This window comes from Trichosurus vulpecula, chromosome 8 (assembly GCF_011100635.1).
Source record: "Trichosurus vulpecula isolate mTriVul1 chromosome 8, mTriVul1.pri, whole genome shotgun sequence".
Classification (NCBI taxonomy): domain Eukaryota; kingdom Metazoa; phylum Chordata; class Mammalia; order Diprotodontia; family Phalangeridae; genus Trichosurus; species Trichosurus vulpecula.
The window spans coordinates 217,846,452-217,870,360 of record NC_050580.1 but is presented as its reverse complement, the minus strand read 5'-3'; the positions used below and the strand labels follow the sequence as shown (position 1 = coordinate 217,870,360).

The following is a 23,909-nucleotide window of genomic DNA, read 5'->3' as shown; positions in this document are numbered from 1 at the left end:
AAAGAACCATACCACTAGAATCATCAGAAAGAGTAGTAGGTATAAAGAGCAGCACCCAGATAAATCTTCCAGGAAGCTCGCTGTGAGAAGAACCTTCACATTCAAGACTATAAGTGATTCTAGGTATTTGCTTTAGATTATTAAGACTATAGGTATTTACAAGAATCATTAGATTTAATATTTACTCATTCATACATTTTTATTTTCCTCTTTAAAAATTTATTTTATAATATTACAAATTGTGTGTTTGCAGGTGGAAAGTTTGTCATAGTATTTCAATGGTTATCACACATGAATTTTTCCCTAAGAACATTATCCAAGAGAACTGAGAAAACTAAAATATATCTAGGCCCTTAAGGCTATGGAACAAAAGGCATTTTAGATCTCTTTCTATTCCACCAAATAACTGAAAGCACCAATACCTCCCCTTCTCTCTCTTCCAATATTTTGGGACTGTTTTGTAGACATATTTAAAGGTTCCTGAAAGGAATATAGAGAATTCATCTTTTCTTATTTTCACTCATTGCTTAGAGTGATTTTTGAGACTCCAGGGTTACTCCTATACTGTTACAAAGCATCATAGGAGGACTTTCATGGAAGAACTCTTCAATGTATTCTGAAAGTGTATGTCAGTGGTTCCTCCTCCACAGGCCTTAAGGAAGTAGTAAAGGCTAAAACTGAGCAGTGCATGCTCATGCTAAAAGAGTATCTGATATAGTGAACCCCTCCACCCCAACACCACCAAACAGGAAGAACAAGCAGTCCAAAGAGGAAAATGCATTTATAAGAAACAAAACTGTCAGTCAACAACATTTATTGAGTACCAAATATGAGCAAAACACTGTATGAGGCACTTATACAACATATGAGATTGTCATGCTAGCTTGGAGAAAAGCCATGGCTCCTCTCCCATTAGAGTTCAACCCTGTAGTGTAAGGTTTAATGATATGTATATGACACCTTCTACTATTTCTATGGTTCAGTCGTTCCACAACTACTTAAGTAAGAACTACACAGTTTTCTCCTTAGTCGAAGCCTTTGCCTTCATTGGTATGCTGGATGCTGATGACCCATTCTATTTTTAAAGATAATTGACTAATTCCCTCACAACTTCGAGTTTTTTAATTCTATAATGAGGTAACTATCTCTAGAGGAGTATGCTTCATGCACTGTTGAATTTTTCTGATCCAGTTAAACTAATAAGGCTATGACTTGCTTACCTTGGGATCAGAAGCTATTATGATCCATAGAATTCTTAGAGCCTATGGTCCTTTGATCATAGATCTAGAGCTCAAAAGGACCTTGGAGGTCATCTAGTCCAGTGCCCTTGGTTTACTGATGAAGAAACTAAGGCCCAGAGAGGTGAACTGACATCCACAGGGTCACACAGGAAGGAAGTGGCAGAGCCAAGATTTTACTTGGTCCTCTAACTCTAAATTCTATATTCTTTCCACTGTACCCCATTCAAAACCTGTGTTCAGTTTTGATACACTGTCTTCATGCTGCTCTTCTGGCAGGAAAAAAAAAACCGTTTCTGATTCTGAAGCTTATTATGGCATCATGTCTTGACATATGTGGTGATGATAGATACAACCTGAAAACCATTGCAAGGGTCATTGGGAAAAGATAATCCTCCAAAAGTCCTGAGAGGACCATCCAAGGCCTTAAGCAAATTTTCCTTTGTTGAAAATAAAATGTCAAATCATTGCATCTAGGTGCCCTTAAAGCAAGAAAAATGAAATCGAGGAGACATAAGAGAAATAGTAAATGTTCACAATCCTACTTCCCTTGCTTCATGGCTTTGTTTAGAATTTAATAAAGGCACCTGTATTTCACCAGAAATAAAATTTTATTAATATCATGTCAAATGTTTTAAAATACATTTACCTTTTTCTATCTCTTCATTTAGAAAACAATCCAATAAAAATTTTAACCATAACCAAGATATTTTAAAATGTGAAAAAGCATATTTCTGATTATATAGCAGATGTATATATTCTCCAAATAAATGTTGTAGAACACCATCTGTTTGACATTTGAGTGCATTTCCATAGATGTAAATGTTCTGCTTTTGTTCTTTCATTAGTGGTTTATGACAAATTTATGACGATATATTTCATAATAGCTATACCAACTATGTATGACCTAGAGATACCCTGACAAGAAATCACTTGGCATGCAGAAATTTTAAAATGCATGTGACTCTTTCTCATTTACATGCGTCATCCCACTGCTTGAGCAAGCCTTTACAACTGAGTAGACCCAAGAGATGTATAACAAGACCACAAACTGTAGAGAGTTCACTGCAAAAAGGGGCAAGTAAGTTTCTTTCCTCATCATTTCACGTATGGGTTTACTGCAGTGTGCAACCATCACAGTAAGTCAGAGATTTAAGTTTAATGTCTAATGTCTTTCCCAGATCTAGCAAAGCCTGAAAGTATCCAATTCTTGCTAACTGTGGACCTGGCTCTATGTTTACCTGATGGACCGCCTAGTTCTGAGACTGTTCCTTGGGGCAGGGGAAGAAAACAAGAAAATAAATGGCCACATGACCATTTCCTAAACTTTTAAGAATGGGAACTCCATATATATGACATATATATAGATACGCTTTTCTTATATTTGATAAAAATAAACTTAAAATTACATGTAATTTTAGGTAATTTCATGTAATTTATTTATGTAATTTCATCATTTCCCATCTAACACATAAAACTTTACATCATCCTTTAAAGAGGAGAGGATTTTCAGCTAATTTGGAAAATTAGTATTATGTCATTTTATGTAACCCTAATTTGATGTTTTACCCTAATTTCTTGTCTGTTTAAATTGACTATCTTCTTTTAAGGAATAGAAAAAGTCATGTTGAAAAGAAAAAGGTTTTTTTCAAGTCTAAAAAGAAAACGATGTCCTGCTGTGTATATTTCTGGTTGGAAAGTTCTTTAGGTTAAGAGGTACAACCTATTGACAATCCTCACAGAAAGAGAATTATATTAACATGAGAGCTCAGACCAAAGTTTTCAGCCCCAGATGGACTGCTGCAGTTGGGAAAGGGCCCTCAAGGAAAAGAAACAAGCAACCAAAACTCATCCTATACCTGACATCTATCAATGAAGTTTGAAAAGGGAATTTATTAAATTGACACATATATAACTATGTACACCATAAATGTTCAGTTAATTAAGAACACTTGTTTGCATTGGATCCTAGTTTCTGAAAGCTCATCAAAAGTTTCTATTTTTTCAAATGAAAGTACTTTCTCTTAAATATTTAATAAAATGAATATAACTGCAAAGCATCATATGGCATTGAAAGTAAGCTTATAAGTCCCAAAATGAAATTAACATTTTTATAAGGTTCTGTAAAGAAGACTGAGAACTATTGTTTCAATAAGCACTACATCAGTCCAGGAATGACCAGATTACAGCAATGAATACTAATTGGCCCTACTCTTAAAAACCCTCCTCCCAGAGAAAGTTCAGCTGGTGCAGAAGGCTAATGCTTCCCCTTTGTCCTCTCACAATTACTTGTTCTGTCCTAAGGTGCACCAAATCAGAGTGACCATCCTGGCCCCAGGCATTGAGGACTCTCCCAAATGCACGCTGCTGCAGTGATGGAGAGCATTCAGTGATTCAGGGAGCAGATGGGGGAGGGGGAAAAAGTGACTCCTTGAGCTGGTATTTTAAAAAATGAAGAAAAAATACCTGAGGCTCGTATAACATACTGTCAGCAAGTGATAAATACACTCATATTCTGGCCATCAATGGCCCTGATGCCTCAACAAGACAAATAGGGTAAGACTCACCCTGACTGCTTTTTTGACACAATTCTCAGTCTGTTACTCTTTTGTGACTTTTGCCCCTTTTACAGCTATATTTGTTCATGCCGGTTTTGCCTGTATGAGGAGGAAAACAGTGAAGGAGGTTGAGGGGAGAAGGACACAACGTGATTTGCCCCCAGGGTTTCTACATCCTGGTTTCTATACTGATTAGTTCCTAATAGCAAAATATGAACTCCATCTCGAAAAGCATCAGTACTTGGCTTTTGATTCATTAACATCTGGGGTTCTCCCTTCAGAACAGCCTACAGAGGCACAGAGGCATAAACCTATTAAGCATTCTCATATTTGAACAGTGGGAAAAGCCTAGGCTACCAGTTAACAGCCACTTAACTTTAAAATATCCTTCACGTCTGCATGCAGTGGGGCTCATTTTGTAAAACTCTAGGATGAGATTTGAGGCCCTGTGTAGGTATTTGGCTGACCCATCCATGCAGATGCCTTTTGCTCAGCCTATCAATCACCTATTCATCACATCTTTTCATCTTCAGCCATGCCCTTGACATACTATTTAGACAGAGGAAGATTTTAAAATTTAGCACATAAATTGTTCAATTGAATATGGACTAACTACAATCCAGCATGCTTGTTGAATGCAAAGCAACGAACTAAGGAGATGAATGAGTTCTTTGTCCGGATGGAATGGACAGCCAAAGGCTCAGATGCCAGCTGTTGGTGGCAGTCAAAGAATCACTGGAATCGCTCTTTCTTTTCTTTCTCTAAGCTTTCTCCCCCTCCTGATTTCACTTTTCCTTACTTTTCTCTTTTTGTCTTTCCTTGCTTCCCTTTTTTTAACCTACTTTCTTACCATGTCTCTAGTCTGCTAGCGACACCCACAGGTATTACTCAATCCTATCAGACAATGGGACAGTTAAAGGGGAGAACAGGAAGTGTAGTTAATGCTACCCTGGTTAATTTTTCTTAATTTTCTTTCTTAGAAGAATAGAGGTTTCATAGTTTTAATATATTTCAACAGGTGTTCAAGTTAATGGGAAGCTCCTTATTAATGAACTATTATTATGATTTTTATGAAAAGGTATAAATGCCCTAAATAGATTACTACCTTAAATAACCTTTAAATTTTTATTTGTTATAGTTTTAAGAAAATACTTTAACATTTTCAAAGAATTGTTCATTTTTAGGCATTGGTACTTCTCTTCATAGGGGCAGCCAAGTGGCACAGTAAATAGAGCACCTGCCTGGAGTCAGAAAGATCTGAGTTCCAATGTAGCCCCAGACACTAGGTGTGTGACTCTGGGCAAGTCACTTAACCTTGTTTGCCTCAGTTTCCTCACCTGTAAAATGAGCTGGAGAAGGAAATGGTAAACCATTCCAGTATCTTTGCCAAGAAAACCCCACATGAAAGTCATGAAGAGTTGGACACAACTGAACAACAACCACCTCTTCATATGCACTTATAGATTAGCAAGCTCTTTAAATGATGTGCGATCAACTGAGACAAATTTTCCTATTTCTCTGCCACATAGAGTAGCTGATTTCACCAGCAATTCATTCATGTACACTTGATACAAAAAGTTCCTCTAATCCCCTCACCTTTTCCGTGCTAATTTTTCTCAAGATAAGTATATTATTCACATTTATTCTGATTTTAAAAAATACTTTGATGCATGCATTATCTAATATCATTAGGTTTCCTCTCAAAGGCAAATTACTGTAGCTTTGTCCACAAGCCAAATGTATTACCTTTTCCAATGCAAATCTGAAAATTTCCCGCTACTAATTCTAGCTGGGAAAATTCCTTTTTCTGTTTCTGCTCTTACATTCATAGCCTTTTGTAACTAATATTATTATGCTTTATGAACTCTAAGTGGTAAAAGAGCTATTATGGGAAATGAGAGTTACCTTCTTGGCATGGAGGCAAAAGGCAGGTTTTAAGGTTTTTTGAACTTCTAGACAAATTTGGCTCTCAGATGTTTAGGGTTTGTTTTTCTATTAGGAATTTCCATTCAACTTACATTGCATGGGCATTAACCTCAATTCTGATTTTTCATTTTGCTGTAATGCTTTTTATCCTGGGCTTGATAGGATCATTAAATACACACCTGGCAAAGTCCGCTATTATGTTTCTGCAATCTGCTGCAGTGCATTCTAATTAAGATTTTAAAATCCTTGATACCAAATGCACCCATGATCAACATGGTGATACTTCAAAATAGGCTACAAACAACATGAATCAAGTCAGAAGCTACAAATCTCTCAAACAGAAAATCATTTTCTGAGTGAAGAGTCTTTGCTTTCAGCATCAGGATCATATAATAGCAAACCATCAGCTTTTCACCAGTGATGGAGTATGATCATTGAAGGTTGTAATCTGTCACCCATCTGACCATTCTGTTGTTCTGTGTAGAGTCCCAAAATGATCCAAAAACACATTAGTAAACATGAAGTTTGCAGAAGCATCGGGAGTGTTGCTCTTCGTTACTAAGCAATCCTCATCTCCAACTCTTCTTTCCAATGCCACAGCCTAATTGACACTAGTCTTTGGTTTGTTCTGGTTATACCTTTGGCAACTAGTTTTCCCAATCTGCTTGATTACTTTATTACCTTTTTACATGACATGCTTGGTAAGACAAAACTCCAAATCCTGAAGATGGACATCACACTCAAATCCCAAATGATATAAAATACTTCAAGCAATTTAATAACTCTATCTAATATATTAAATAAACATCTTTCACATTTCAAAACATGATTACCTAAACTGTTATGCCAATAGCACTCTGAAATTCTGTGTCAATTAGTGCTTGAGAGTAATGCTAAGACCAGTGCAAAGTTGAAACTGTGTGCTCTAAAACACACTTAGAAGTGGGTAAAGCAAGAATACCTTAGTGTATCTGTTGATTTATTCCAGCCTTGATAACTACAGGAAAAAAAAAACAACGAATTTCCAGTTTGTGAAAAAGTTTGCCCACCCACCCCTTCCCCAAGCTCCACAGCCTGCAACACAGATGACTAAATAGATTAAAATTATCACTATTCAATAGTGACCCACCACAAACTGTGACTGGTGACAAGACCCAGACATAGGGTTCACTAAATTTTACTGCTCGACAACAAAGGCTACTAAGCCATGAGATGAGTAAAACTGAGCATAATTTAGTGGAGCCATTTAAAGTCTCTTTCCCCCCTAAAAAACTGTTTTATTTTGAATTTACAGGATCTGCTGCCCCATTTTGAATTCTAGCTCTTGGGGCTGAGAATTGTGCCAAGCAAATGCTTTGGCACAAATGCTTAGAAACACACAAAGCATTTCTGAAAGTACCTGCCCACTTTCTCATCTTTCAGAGGATGCTAAATTCAAACCACCCATTATCCTCATTGAAACTACACTGTCAGGTGAATATGTTCCTTTTTTCATTTTTTTATTCTCCACCCATGGTGGTATAACAAACATAGATGAAAATGTCTAAAAATCTGCATGAACAACTTTACAAGTAGAAACCATATCTTAAAATAGATCTCAGCTTCCAAAAGCACTCGATCTACAAACTTTAGAATGTATGGACATAATTTTGATTCAATATGATAATATTAAAGACTGCTAAATATTAATCAAAGTACTCTTCCATTCAGTTCAAAGTGCATCTCAGCTTTGATCCCAAATGCACTGAGCAGTCAGTGCATCCTGTTCATTTAGAAACAGTTCAGGCATTTAGAAACAAAAATAGGAAATCAACCTAACAGTTGCTTTAATTCATTTTATAAATAAGCAACTGAGAATTTTGCTCCAAGTGGCTGCTAGTGTAGCCCATTCCATAAATGGCATTCTCCGCAGAATAAGGCACAATATGGTACGAATGCAGCTCTTCATAATAGAGTGACTGAGAGCAGCATTCTTGTACCATAAACTTCAGCCGTTTTCTTGTATCAGAATAAGCAGTCCTATAACATGGAGCTTCCTTAAAGTATTCATAACTCTCTTTCTCCGCCTCCAGGTGGATCTTCCTCAACAAATTGTTGATCAGCACAGACCTTCGAAGATAGGTTTCAGGGTCTTCAAGAAACCTGAGCTTCTCTAGTGAAAGTTTTAGAATGCAGGTCCGGTCTTCTGGTAATATCAGGTGCTGCAAGGACAAAACAATCAATATAACTTTTTCTTGGAAGAGGGAACATTCAGGTTTTCCTACTGAGGACAAGGTAAATAAGAAATAGCTTTGAAAGAAAAGAAACACTGATTTAGTCAGTGTAAGGAGCTCCCGGTGAAGAAACTGCCCCTACCAACCAAGCAGATGAGCATTTGCTCAGCAAATTCAGGAAATAACTTACTTTTGGAAAATACCCATTGTAATCTTGATGTAAATCTTCTTCTTCTGCATATTTTCTCTTAAAGTAGGCTACTTTCGACGTCGTTAATGTAGATGGTAATACGTTTACTGGATGAGCTGCATAAATGAAGAAGTAGAAAGAAGTTATCAGGTGTAACGACAGAATATTCTATAATATGTGAAAGTTCTGCTGTCTAGAAAAAGGAGTTTTGTGTTATAAAAATATAAATATCAAATCTTCATAATGCTACACACAGTGAGAGGGGACAAGTTATCTGGTCATATGGAGTTATATGGGCAAAAATAATCTAACTGTGTCTCAAAGTTAATGGAGGGGGTTGAAATGACTGAATTTAATTTTTGATATAGCCCCCATTCGCCACTTTACTTTGTATCCCACAGGTCATGCCCACAATCCATAAATGACTCACAAAATCCAATGCCAAGCAATCAATTAAACATTTTTTATAAAGAAGGCTGGGATTTGAAGTCAAAGGAAGCAGGTTCAAATATTGGCTCTTCCACCATGGTCAAGTAACTTTAATGGAAACTGAGCCTCAGTTTCTACATCTATAAAATGAGCAGCCTGGATTCCTTGATAGCTAAGGTCTCTTCTAGACCAAAAAATCTGTGATTTTATGGTCTTAGAAGTTTAACAGCTAAATTTAGAGTCTATTATGTGCTGATGAATTAGGTAATGGGAATTGACTCTAAATTTATGGTTTACTCCAAAAAACATTTATCTTCATCTATCCTAAAAAGGATAGATACAGGCCTTTTCAACTGAAATTATTAAAATGTATCTTTATGGATTGTTATAGGTGTCCTCAGTTCCTTACATTTTTGATAATGTGGTAAGTATGATGATGTACAGGGTCAACCCACAAAGAAAGAATATTACAAAGTGTCCCTATCACCAATATTCCTTTGTAATGTCACAATTGATAAATGATACTCTATAGTTTCAATGAGAAAATTGGTGGAGCCTGCCCCTCTCCCTCCCACCTTCTGCCAGTCCATTGTTCTCCCATGGAAATGGATGGAGGGGGGAGGCTTCCTATTGTAGAAAGACATAGCACAGGACTCATTTGATTCAATGCTGTGAACCCTGGGGAGGAACTTAAATCTGTTCCCTTTCCAATCTGAGCCTTCCATGAGACTATGCATTGTATTACCTCTAAAGTGATGGATCTGAGAAGGGACAAATGTGACTGTGCATGGGACATAGTTTGATTAGAAGTAGTAGTCAGGGATTCTGGAGTTTGGGTCCCTGACCTCTACTATTTTTTCCTGTGTATGGGCCACTGAGGAAGCCTAATGGTTCTGCTCCTCTTATTCTCCTCTCTCTCCCCTCCTCCTTCTCTTCCTCTATTTTCCTTTGTCTCTGTCAGTTTCTGTTTCTTTCTTCCCCTTCTCTGTCTCTCTATCTCTGGCTCTGTTTCCATCTGTGTGTCTCTGTCTTTCTCTCTCACTCTCTCTCTCTCTCTATCTCTCTCTCTCTCTGTCTCTCTCTGTCTCTCTCTCTCTCTCTCTCTCTCTCTCTCTCTCTCTGTCTCTCTCTCTCTCTCTCTCACACACACACACACACACACACACACACACATTCTACTTTCTCTTCCTCTCTTTCCTCCTCCTTCTAGATGTGCTAGGATTCCCCTTGGGCTTAAGGCAGATACCAACTGTCAGACTCTATAATCCTCTTCATAGAAATAGCTCTATGTTTTCTATTCTTAGGAGTACTGTTAAGGATTTGTATTTTTAATCACCTAGAATTCGTTATTCATATATTTCTATATTGTTAGGCTAAGGATTTCACTTATGATCCATATTTGATGTGCTTGGTATATAGATAGATATGTGTGTATATATATACATACATACACATGTGTTTATGTATATACGCACACATGTATATATGTGTATGCACATGTGCACACACATATATGCACATACTACATATATATTCATTATTGAACTAAGAATTCTACTATAGTTCTATAATAAGTATTGAATCTTATTAAATATCTGTCTTTCAAGAGCAAAACTGTAATTACATTGTGGGTTCAGCTTTACCGATACTAAGAGGAAAGTAAAAAGATTCCAGGAGTCCTGGCATTTCAACAGCTAGTACAAGCTGGGAGTCACCCCACCCTGCCCACTCCCAGTCTTCAAGATTATAAATAGTATGTTTGTTGTCCTACATTATCAATATTATATTCTTTACTGCAGGAAAGTGGTGAAGCCAAGCCCCCCCACCCCCAATCAATAAAGTACAGTAGCTACCTATTATATCCAGGGTGTTCCAAAAATCTTAGTGTGGTTTTAAGCTACTGAAGCTCAAAACTACATTAAGACTTTTGGAAACCCATATATAGACACGTTGCCAGTCAGTCAATAAGCATTTAGTTAAGAATTTACTAAGCACTATGAATACAAAGAAAAGCAAAACATAGTTCCTGCCCTCAAGGAGTTCACCCTGTAACCAAGACAGTAGACAAAATGACTGTGCACACAAGATATATGCAGTATAAATGAAAAATCATCTTAAAGAGAAAGCACCCAAAGAACCAGCACATACTTTTTAATCACACACTTCATCCATACATGCTAAGATCCCACTAAACTGTTCCTCACACAACACTCTAACTCCAGCCTCCTTGACTTTGCACTGTATGTTCCCTATACCTAGAATGCTCCCCTCCTGACATCTACCTCCTAATTTTCCTGGTTTTTCAAGATTCAATTCAATTTTTGAAACTCAATTTAAAAAAAAAAGAAAGTTAAATTTTTATTTACATATAATTGAGAAAAATAAAATTAAAATTAAGTTAAAAAAGATTCAAATCCCAGATTCCATAGGAGGCCTTCCTCCCCCCACTTCCATATTCCTACCTTTGATAGCGTCTTCCCTTTCATATTACTTTCTCTTTATGCTGTATATATCCTGAATGTACATAGCTGTTTGCATATCGTCTCCAGAATTAGAATGTGAGATTCTTGAAAGTATATATTTTTTTTGCCTTTCACTATATTCTAGTACATAACACATTGCCTGGTACCTGAATAGCTTAATAAATGGTGACTGAAAACCCAGCTATACCACATAATGATAGAGGGCTGCCTGAGGCTCACAAGGATTAAGTGACTTACAAACAAAACATAATTAATATGAAAATGGGATTTGAACCCAGGTTTCTGACTGCAGATCCAGTCTCTAAACAACACTGCCTCTTGTGTTATTACAGAAAAAATAATAGAGTTATTTAAGTTTAGAACAAAGTCAACAGGGGCAGCAAATATTGAAAATGCAAGTGCTGTTACCATGTTCTAAGCATTAATCTTGGCTTTGAGTAAAAAAATGAAAACAAAAACAGTTATTTTCTCATATGAAACATTGCAGTGTGGAAGACTGGAAAGAATCAGGTTTTCTGTTCTGTAGGCTTTCAGGGTTTTCAAGAGTTGTAGTTTGAAAAAAGTTCCCGGTTTAAACTCTGGGTGGTGCTAGTGACCCAAAGTAGCCAGTCTCAACAGCAAACAAGCATTTTCTTTTTATGGAAGTCATCCCAATACAATAAACAGTCAGGTCAATATGAGGCCAGATTGAAAAGATACAATCATTTTCTTTGAATGTATTGTATGTATTGTGTGTGTTGGCAATGTGTTTTGTTTCTTTGAATACATTTATATATTGCATTATCTTTCTTTATTGTATATATTTGCATATATGTTAACCCAGAGAAGAAAATATCCCTGTGTTCAAGCTATTTAATTTGTAGCATAACTGAGACTTTCTTAAACACTAGTTAAGGAAATTTATTGAAAGGAAATGGAATAATAATGTCCCTAAAAATCTTAAGATCACTGCATATTGCTATCCATCTTTTCTTTTCTGGATTCTCTGGTTTTCTTTCTGTTCCTCCACTGGTAGGGTCTTTTAGTACTTAGATCATTTCTGATGAGCCATTAGAAAGGGCACAAAGAAGGTGTGTGAGTCATTTCAAATTTTCTGTGTTATAACAGGGAAGGGCAAACCCATGATGTTTTTTAGATTAGGAGTTAGCATGAATTTCAGGGAACTTAGAATTTTAGCCTAATGATTGATACCTTTCATGTCAAAATAAGTAGCACTGGTCATTCTCAGTTGACACAAAACCAGTAATTGCTGGCTTCTTGTTTCAACAATTCAACTGGCAGCTGCTGTGGGGGTGAAAAACCAACACAAGCCCAACAACAAAAATGCTGCAAGCCCAGGTTCTTTTGATCTGCTTTACTAAGGAAAGCAATGTTAAGGGGTTAACAATCTTACTTTAGTCCAACATACAAATATCATTCACTTAGTTCAGGGGAAAAAGACAGCACCCTGAATTTCAGAGCAAATACAAACAAATTACAAACATCAACAGACAGACCTTGTCTGATTCAAATCTCACTGCATAGTTACCAGGGTTTAACAAAGTCTGAACATCCGGGTTTATAAGCTGGAGGACTCTTAACTACAGCTGCCTGGAGTCTCCACACCAGCACACTGCCAAGACTGAGAGCCCTAAGCAAATAGCTTTGTCTTCCCTTTTTATGCACACTTTAGCGGTAATCAAACGTCATCTGAGCAACCAGAACTTAAGCTCTTACTATTGGCTCTGGTGTTAGCAACTCCCCTTAGGACCCTGGGGGCTTCATGTCCACATTGGCTTAGCACCTAGTAGCTAGGGGTATGGGGCCTACTTGGGACATAATCAGAGCTCCCTTCTTTAGCCCCACCTGGGGCCCCACCTTAGTTACCGTTGCACTTCTATAAGCTCTCAATTAATTAAATGCTCTTTGATCCAATCACAACATCAGGCATAATTTCTACAAACAGAGTCGGAGTTCTCTCTTGGAGTGAAAATCAACTTTTTTACTATGTTATTTTCTTCCCTCATTTATTCTACGGCAATGTATTCACAAAGACTGATTGGGATAAAGGCAGTTTTTTTTTTTAAAAAAAGAAAGATTTAGTCAGGTAATTGAGTGGATTTATTTTTGGCTCCATGGTCTCAAAATGACTTTTAACTATTTGGAGAGAAAGAGGGGTTGGTTTACGGTTTTTTTCACCTTTTAATACGTCATTATTGCATCGGATGGACACAGCCTTGGATCATAAAGGCTAGGTGAAAAGTAAAAAATTCATCTAATCAATCAGTCCAGACCAAACAATAGGTTTGATTGATTTTTTTTTCAAACTGAATTGCCTGACAATTTTATCATCACACAGACAAGGTCAGTGAGCATTTTAACTAAATTATGAAGAATCTTCATTCTTCAACTAGAGTGCTCTATAATAAGGAGCCTCAAAGGCTATCAGAACCATGCACTTGAGCCATTCACTGATTATCCCGCAGAATATGAGTACTAAAGATGCACAGCACGAGAAAAGGGTGAGAAAATGAGAAGTGCCACAATTTTGCTGGAAGCCGTCAATATTATCCCTTTTCCTACCTTCTAACTAAAACTCTGCTAGCTTATTTTCCCACTCAAAAGATGAGAAGCAGCATGGTATGGGAGAAAACTGAACCTGGAGCCAAAAGACTTGGGCTCTACTCCTAACTTTCCTACTTACTCCCTATGTGATGTTTAATGAGTCACTTAGACTTTTGAGCCTTAACTTTCCTCATCTGTGAAATGGGAGGATTGGACTAATGATAATGTTTATATAGTGCCTCGAAGTCTGCAAAATACTAGATGATTTCTATCCCATATGAGACTCAAGGCAAGCCTGCAAGGTAGGTAAGAGCAGGTGTTATAATCCCATTATAGATGAGATTCTTTAAGATGCTTTCCAGTACTAGATCTCATAGCTACAGGACATTATGACTGATTGAAAGGCATTTCCCCGCAAATGAAGGGAAAAGCCAACTGCATGGCATCTTTGGAAAGCAACTGTCAAAGGAACATATTGCTCTGGTTCCTAAGTGACAACTACAAGAAGAATTGTGACTTCACAAGTCAAGCTTACACAATGATGCCAACCTTTTCTGTTCAAACTTCTGTCTGAAGACATTTCCTATTTAAGGAATATGTCTGAGTGCATTCAAGCAGGGAGGGTATGGAAGGGAGGATATGAAGATATCAAATCCTGAAAACCTGAATTGAAGAGTCTAATCTAGTCCCATCAACCTGAGCAAGACACTGAGAACCCTTCAGTATATACTGGTCCAGACAAGCATCTCCGAGGACAGGTGAGGTGCCAAAAGATCTTCATAGCTGGTACAAATTCTAAGGCATTCTCTTTGCCCATTTAATAGTTGATTCTGGCATTGAATTCTAAGGGACACTTTTTCATTCTCAAGCTAGATATACCAGAGACCAGGTTATCACACAGGTTCATATGGCTGAATTGGTAAATCATAGAATCAGAAGACTAAGGAACCTAAGACATCATTTAGTTACCAAGGCAGGATGCTGTAATAATGACAACTGACACAATTCTTTTCAAATATTATATCATTTTAAACACATAACAACTCTCTGAGACACAGAAGCCCAAGAATTATTACCCCCATTCTCTAAATGAGAAAACCGAGGCTGAGAAAAAATGTCATTTTCTCAAGGTAACCCAGCTGTTAATTAGCGTATGTGGAATTTGTACTCAGGTTTTTCATTGCTATCTCTCAATAATATTTGTACAACCCACCTCATGGTGGTTGTGAAGAGGATAAGATGGGAATGTAGGTAAGATTTTAGGAGCATGTTATTCAGTTCTAGATAAATGGGGAAACTGAGGCCTAGAGAGGCTCAGTAAGTGCCTACGACCTTAAGACCAATAAATAGCAAAGCTTGTAATGCAACCCAGATTTTTAAGTTTCTACCTAGGACACTGTTTTTTTTTGTTCATTGTAACCCACTGTCTCCCTTATCATATTATAATTAGTTACACATATTTAATAGTCCTCCACTAAAATCCTACTCTGATGTCAAGAAGGAGATGACCCTGGGTTCTTCAAGTCATGCCAATGGGCCTGTCAAAAGACAGTGTCTATTTTGTACCAATAAACAACCTGGGGACAGCTAGGTGGCACAGTGAGTAGAGCACCGGCCCTGGAGTCAGGAGGATCTGAGTTCAAATTTGGTCTCAGACACTTGACACACTTACTAGCTGTGTGACCTTGGGCAAGTCACTTAACCCCAATTGCCCTGCCTTCCCCCCTGCAAAAAAAAAACAAAACAATAAACAACCTGGTACAGTTTAGACTATTTAATCACCAAAGGTCTAACAGGTGATTTTTTTACTACCATCTATCATGAGGGAATATCCATACTGCTTGAATAATAAATGTTTTGAAGTATAGAATTTCCTAGTAGCATAAGATTAAAAATTTGAAACTGGAAGGGACCTTAGCGGCCCTCTAGTCCTACCCCCCATGTTAAATTGGACAAAACTGAAGCTTCTGCCCTACCCAACCCAACCCATGCTTTGCCACAGTGTGCCAACCTGACATCTCAAGGCAGTCCTGTGGCCCCCAAGACTACTGCACTTTTAAGCAACAACTCTGAGAGTTGAATCTCTGGCAAAGTTCCAGGGGGCACCCCATTCTCAGGGAAGACTAATGTCCTCCCTGGTTGTGCTCCCCACTCTCTTCCAAGCAACCTTCTGATCTGGAGTGAACCTGGAATCTCTCAGTGGTGACTATGTCTTTAACAACCTCTTTTATTGTCCTAGGAGGGTTGTGACTCCCAGGGCAGGATGAGACCTAAGAATTAGACTGATTAAGAGCCTGGAAATGTAGAAAACAGGACAATTGTGGAGCAATATGGATCTCAGAGGGGAGGAAAAGTATGAAGTAAGAAGGGGAACAGAAGTGCAGAACTATTGCTACTATTTAATAGAACACAGGAGGAAACAGGAGGTTCTCTAATAAAAAGACAATGGAGGAATGAATAAGGAAAATAAATTTTAAAAATTAATGCATACAAGAAACATTTTAAAAATGCATATGAGAAAAATTTTAAAAAATCCAGTAGCATATAGAATAAAAATGAGGGGATAAGCAACTCTTTTTTAAAAAAGGAGTTGCAAAGATGGCTTGAGACATAGCAGCAATAAAAATCAATAATGTCAGCACAGACAAACAGGAAAACTATTTTATTTAAAGACGGCCAGCACAGATAAATAAAAAAATAAGAATATAACTGTATAACCACCAAATGGCAAACCATTAAATTCTTAATGTAAAAGCTAAATGAATTGCAAACATTACTTTAAAAGCAACATAATAATAGCATGAGACTTTAATATACCTTTCTCAAAGCTGGGTAAATGCAAAAAAATAGAAATATGAAAATACAGAACTGAATGAAATTTTGAAAAAAAATTAGATTGGACTAGTTGGCACTTTTGTAAGAAAATTGTGTGTTTGTGTATGTGTGTGTGTGTATGTGTGTGTGTGTGTGTGTGTGTAGGTGTAATTTCTCCATGTCCCAAATACTTGACAAAATTTGGTCATGTACTAAGGCATAAAAAGTGATAAATATGTAAAAACAGAAATAATAAGTAGCACAAGGCAAAAAATAGCAATGAAATATGAGTAAATGATATGGTACTAAATGAACATTAAGTAATGACAACCTGAATGAGTCGGCCAAAAAATTCATCATAGAAACATTAAATAATTATATTCAAGAATGAAAAAAATGAGAAAATGTGACAAAACTTGTGGTCAAAGGAATAATCCTCGGAGAAATATCTCTATCTCTGAAAAATAAGAAGAAAATTAAAAATATTAAAATCAACAAATTGAACAAGTTAAGAGAAGGGAAGAAATTGATAAAGGGAGTCTTTGATCAATTTTATGAATGACACCAATTTGATGAGATTACAGTACGTGCATCTTTGTCTAAAGGCATCAGAAAGGGCACTTCTATGGAGATAGACATGAACACTGGCACTTTGCAGAGTAGACACATGAGGCTTTTTTGATTGGTTCTCAGCAACTTGAGTTAATGATTGATGACTAAGAGCTAGGCATATAGACTCATGTCAAAAAAGTCATTTCTTCCTCATGGTCTATAAAATTGATGTGGTTATACTTTGTGCTCTCTCTGTCTCTATCTCTGTCTCTCTGTCTCTGTCTCCATAGTATTAAAAATGTATATTTGGTCATTGACCTGCCAACACATATGCAAAATGTATATAAATACTCCTTACTCTTTATAAATAAAGGATATGTATGTATGTATGTATACACACAGATACACATATATATATAATCTGCATATATATATATATCTGTGTGTGTGTATATATATATGTATATACATATACATATACATATATAACCTACTCACTCTTTATAGATACATGTGTTGGTAATCAAAATGGGCTCCTTAGCACTTAGTTCAACAAGTGCCCTTGAAGAGTTTGGTCTTTGTTTCCTTTGATTAATTCAGTGTCTTTGATTGAGTCTTACTAGGTGCTAAGCCCCAGGCCCAAACCCCAATTAGGTGTAAAACCTTCGTGGCTATGGATTGGCAACTAAGGTGGGGCTAACTCCAGGGAGGGCCTAGTTTACATGTCTGGGACAGCAGAGGCTTTTAGACCACGTGGGTTTAAGTCCGCCTCTTTGTGACGATTCTAGGTCACGTGGGTGAGTCATATGTGTGACTCACCCCTGATGCTGAAAAAGATATAAAAACCAGGGGTTGGCTGTCTGTTCCTTGGAGCTCCTCCTTACAGCAGTGGTGGTACGTGACTCTGGGACAGCCCTTGTTGTGACTTCCAGGGCTGAACCTAGATGTTGGTAACTATGAATCTGTATTGGGTCTGTTGATGTTTGTAATTTGTTTGTATTTTGTTCTGAAGTTCAGGGTGCTGGCTTTTTCCCCTGAACTAAATGAATGCTGTCTGTATGCTGAATTAAAGTAGCTTGTCAACCCCTTCAACCTTGCTTTCCTTATTAAAGCAGATCAAAAGAACCTGTGCTTTCCCAGTGTGCCGGCAGCTTTCTGGGTGCTGGCTGTGGGTGGAACTTACACCCCCACAAAAGCTGCTAGCCAGATTGTTGAAACAATATACAAGGAGACGAATAATTAGATCTTCATTGCTCATGGTTGAGCCACATCAATATAATAAAAGTAAAATACTACCAGAATTAATTCATATATTTAGTACTATACCAATCAAATTATCTAGGGAGTAATTTATGGAACTGAACAAAGCAAAAATAGAATTCATTTGAACGAACAAAAGGTTTATAATTTCCAAGGAAATGATGGTTAATAGTATGAATGGAGTGATGGGTTAGAGATGTAGATAATATAGACTTAGATAGATAGACTCAAAATCAATCTATCTGTAAACATTTTTAAGTGCCCACTATGTAAGGAGCTGTGCTAAGAAAAGGAAAGAAAAAGAGGCAAAAAAACTGCCCCTGCCTTCATGGAACTCACAATATAATGGTGGGGTGAAAGGGAATAAGCCAAGAAAAAAGATATATGGACAATCTATATGCAGGATACATAGTAAATAATTAAGACAATAACTAAGGAGGGTTGAGAAAGGCTTCCTATAAAAGATGGGATTTTAGTAGAGACATAAAGGAAGCCAGATAAGATGAGGAGGCAGAGCATTCCAGGCATGGACTGGAATGGAAACACTTGAGGCAGGCAGACCCACAAGTAGGTTATTGCAAAATTCCAGGCATGCGGTTATGAGAGCCTGCACCAGAGCCTGAGCAACTGGGAGAGTCATGATGTCTTCTATAGTAATAAGAAACATAAAAGAGGATGAGGATTTAGGAGGAAAAATAATGAGTTCCGTTTTGGACATATTGAGTTTAAGATATCTACTGGACACCCAGGTCAAGATATCTGAAAGACAGAAATTTGAAATGAAGAGATCAGCAGAAAGGTTGTAACAGCACAGGTAGATCTGAAAGTAGTATTCAATGGTAATTCTAATAACATTATAAAACAGTGGCCATCAAAACAACATGGTGCTGGTTAAAATAGATAAATCAGTGTGACAGACTAGATAATCAAGAAACAGAAGCAATCAAAAACAGTAGTCCAGGGTTTTATAACCCCAAGAACATAAATTACTACAGGAAGAACTCCCATGTTGATGAAAACTTCTGGGAAAACTGGGAAGCAGTTTGTCAGAAATTAAATTTAGAACAGCATCTAAATATGAGTCAGCAGTGCTATGTTGCAGCCAAAAAAGCTAATGTGATCTTCGGCTACATTAAAAGAGACTTAGCTTCCTGAAATAAGGAGGTGATAGTCTCTCTACGCTCTGTGCTTGTCAAACCACATCTTTACAATTGTATTCAGTTTTAAAAGGACATTAATTAAAATGGAGTGCATCCAGAGGAAAGCACCAAGATCATGAAGGGCTTTAGGTCCATGTCATATGAGGACAAATTTTAGGAACTTTAAATATTTAACCCAGAGAAGAGAAGTACCATTGTGGTCTTCAAATACTGAAAGGCTGTATTTTGGAAGAGAGAATACTTTTACTTTGGCTGGCATATTTTGGAATGTAGTGGACTGTCTTTGTTTCTGTCTTTGACTTCTTTGGAAGGGAAAAGGAAGAACTGAGAGCAATGACAAATCAAGTTTAGACTTTATGTCAGAAAAAAGTCTCTAACCATGAGAGACATCATAAAGTGGAATGGGCTGTCTCTTAAGAGACGGTGGGTAGAACCCCATTGGAAGTCTTCAAGCAAAATGAAAGGGGAATTATTTTTGGATATTAGTTGCCCTAGAATGGTCATTGAGGTACATTGCTATTATCAAATGCTGTGTTTCTATGATCTTATGTCATGAATCAAAACAGCTAAAATGGATACAGGATCTGAATATAAAAATTCACATTATTTAAAAATTAGAAAATAACTAGGTCAGATAGCTTTCACAACTGTGAGTGGAGAAAAATTAATAGCCAAACAATGGATAGAAAAAGTCACAAAAGATAAAACAGAAAATTTTGTCTACATAAAAGGCATAAGTTTTTGTATGAATTAAATCAAAGAAGATAGACTGTTAAGAGAAACAGTTGAATAGGGAAAATATTTGCATTAAATGTCACTGTTAAAAATCTGATATCCAAGATATATAAAGAATTTACACAAAGCTATAGCACCAAGAGCCATTCCCTAATTGATAAACAATTAAACGATATGAGCAACTTTAAATACTGAAGTCTTATGCCTTTAAATCACACTTATTTCCCATCCCCTCCAGATTGAGCCATTTTTTTAATATAAAGAAAATGAACTAAGCACAAACATCCTATACAGAAAAGTTTTCTGACAATATATACAAAGTTCTAGCTTAATAATCCCCACCTTTCTGCTATGAGGGAGGATATAAGTTTCGTTATCCTTTTTTTTAGGACTTCATTTCATTGGTTTTACCAATACCAAATATTCAACTTCCTTTTGATGTACTATTACTGACTTGCATTATTATAATCACTATATATTGTTCTCGTTTCTTTTTTCTTCATTGTGTATTAGTTGATGCAAATATTACCACATTGCTTTGACTTCCTCATATTCACCATTTTTAGTGCACATCATACTTTTTGTTCCCAGTTCTTTGCTACCATGAAGGGTACCACTATAAATATTTTGGAATGTAGTGGACCTTGTTTCTGTCTTTGACTTCTTCGGAGCTGTGTTGGCAATCAAAATGGGCTCGCAGCACTTAGTTCAACCAAGTGCCCTTGAAGAGTTTGGCCTTTATTTCCTTGATTAAATTAGGAGTCCTTGACGACCTCCTTGCCTCAAGAGAAAGCCTAGTTTACATGGGTTTGAGTGACATGTTTGTGACATCAGGGGCTTTTAGACCACGTGGGTTTAAGTCGCCTCTTTGTGATGATTTTAGGTCATGTGGGTGAGTCACATGTGTGACTCACCTTTGACCCTGAACAAGATATATAAAACCAGAAGTTGGCTTTCTTTTTCGGAGATCTGAGCCACAGCCATGGTGGTGCACATGACCCTGAGCCAACCCTTGTTATGAGCTCCCAGGCTGAACTTAGATGTTGGTAACTATTAATTGTATTTGGCCTGTCTGTCGATGTTTATGATTTGTTTGTATTTGCTCTGAAGCTCAGGGTGCTGGCTTTTTCCCCTGAACTAAGTGAATGGTATTTGTATGCTGAATTAAAGTAAGCTTGTTAACCCCTTAACGTTGCTTTCCTTAGTAAAGCAGATCAAAAGAACCTGAGCTTGCAGCATTCTATGAGCTGATTGTTGTTGATTTTACACCCCCCACAGCAGCTGCTAGCTGGATTGTTGAAACAGGAGCATATACCCAAGAAGGAGGTGGCTAGATTGAAGGGTGTGAACAATTTAAACTTTCTGTTTTTGCACTATTCCAAAAAGAAATCCAGGAGAATTGAACCACTTCAAATGCAACAAACAGAGTATTAGTATGCAATCTTCCCATAGATTCTCAACATTGAGTATTCTCTTTTTTTATCTTTGACAATTTGTATAGAGTGAGGTAAAGGCACAGAGTTGTTTTAATTTTCACAGCTCTTACTTTAAGTGATTTGAGTATGTATTCATAAAACCATGAGAAGAAAGATTGCCTAAGGAGGGACTAGTTCTTGAAATGTGCAGATATTCTGTCTAATGTAGCTCCTGTGGAGCTTTTGTGAGCCATTTTCAAGTTATAATGTCTCATATTTGGTACATGTGATGATAAAATGTCTTTTAATTTGTTCTAGAAACAGAAGAAACAATGACCCAAGAGTGGCTAAGCTGGAGGTGATTATGCATACAACAGTTGTGACCCAGGTATCTCACAGTATATTTTCATTTGTGAGTGAAACAAGAAGTGCTATGAGCTGCTGGGTAAAGAAGTGGTAGTCATCACATTGTCTGATTCAGAAAACCTATGACCATAAGTATATGACACCACTGTTTCTTTTAAGTCTATTCCTTTATGACCTTAGGTGAATAAACATTTTGAGAGGGAAGTATCTAGGCAACCATGTGAGCCTAAGAGATTCAGAGACCCCAGTCAGTCATTGAACTTGATGGCAGTAGCCAGTGGAATGGGATTGGCTAATGACAGAGGAAACATTTTCATATGGACCTACAAAGAGGATGGTGGTAGCTTCAGGGATTATGACCTTTCCTGATGGATTGAATTGCTGGCTATGGATGCTGGAAAGACACTAGTTTTCAAAGCCCATCAAAGAACTACACACAAATGGTACTTCATTAGTACTTTACAAAGGGAGAAAAAGACTTCTATGTCCAAGAAGTGAAAAATATCCCTTTTCCACCTGTTTTCGACACGTCTGCCTTGTCACCACTGTATATGAAGTTTGATCCCACTTTTCATACAGACATTGTATGTGCAAAGGAGAGAGTGAATCCCTGGTTTGTTTAGGTTTTTTTGGGGGGGAGGTGTACAAACTATTCATATTATTTGATCTTAGTAAATGCCCTTTGCTAAAAATTGAGATGGCTTACTGATAATTAGTGGAAACACACTAGTGAGGGCTCATGAACATGGTAACAAAAACCCAGCCCCACAGAGTTATCTCTGATAGAGAGTAGTTAGGCTGCTCATCTCTGGGCACCTGGCCCACCAGTGTAAGCAGGAGTTGAAGTAGCCCTGAAGAGAGAGTGCTATAGCTACATCTATAGTTTGAAAAACTTTTGGAAAATCATTCTGTCAAATCCCTTGACCACTCTCCTATTGGTTGAGAGCTCCTGCTGTTATTTATTTGTGCCAATTTGCTTTATATTTTGGCTATTGTGTTGGTAAGCAAAATGGGCTCCTTAGCACTTAGTTCAACAAGTGCCCTTGAAGAGTTTGGCTTTTGTTTGCTTTGAGTAATTCAGTGTATTTCATTGAGTCTTACTAAGTGCTAAGCCCCAGGCCCAAACCCCTATTAGGTGTAAAACCTATGTGGGTGTGGATTGGCAACTAAGATGGGGCCCAAGGTGGAGCTAACTCCAGGGAGGGCCTAGTTTACATGTCTGGGACAGCAGAGGCTTTTAGACCACATGGGTTTAAGTCGCCTCTTTGTGACAATTCTAGGTCACGTGGGTGAGTCGCATGTGTGACTCACCCCTGACGCTGAAAAAGATATAAAAACCAGGGGTTGGCCTCCTCTTCCTTGGAGCTCTTTGCCGCAGCAGTGGTGGCGCATGTGACTCTGGGACAGCCCTTGTTCTGAGCTCCTGGGCTGGACCTAGATGTTGGTAACTATGAATTGTATTGGGTCTGTCTGTTGATGTTTGTTATTTGTTTGTATTTTGCTCTGAAGTTCAGTGTGCTGGCTTTTTCCCCTGAACTAAGTGAATGATATTTGTCTGCTGAATTAAAGTAAGCTTGCCAACCTCTTAACCTTGCTTTCCTTAGTTAAGCAGATCAAAAGAACCTGTGCTGTTGGCAGCTTTCTGGGTGTTGGCTGTGGGTAGATCTTACACCCCCACAGAAGCTGCTAGCCAGATTGTTGAAACAGCTATGCAACCTTTATTGGTGATATTTGTTGCAAATATTTCCCCTCTCTACAATTTTTCTTCTAAATGTCTTTATTGATTTTATTCTTGGGAAATTTCTTTTAAAAAAGTTATAGAGGTAAACTTTTTCATTTTTTTCTTTTATGATCTCTTTCCCTTGGTTTGGTCATGAATTCTCCCTCTAGCTATAGCTGAAAAAAATTACTGATTGTTTTCTCTCCAATTTTTTTTGCTACGATCTGTTACATTCAAATTGTATATTCATTTTAAGTTGGTATATGGTGTAAATGTGGATCTAATTATAATTTCTACCTAAACAGC

The 23,909-nt window shown here is 37.3% G+C and overlaps 1 long non-coding RNA gene across 1 annotated transcript in view; it reads right to left on the bottom strand.

Annotated features, from left to right (window-relative positions):
- Positions 1-1,413: 1,413 nt before the first annotated feature.
- Positions 1,414-23,909, bottom strand: part of LOC118830174 — a 42,672-nt gene continuing 20,176 nt past the window's right edge. Inside the window, exons 3-4 of the long non-coding RNA XR_005009005.1 lie at positions 8,126-8,241; positions 1,414-7,923 (exon numbers count right to left, since the gene is read on the bottom strand). This is a non-coding gene — a long non-coding RNA (uncharacterized LOC118830174). The remainder of the gene's footprint in view (positions 7,924-8,125; positions 8,242-23,909) is intronic.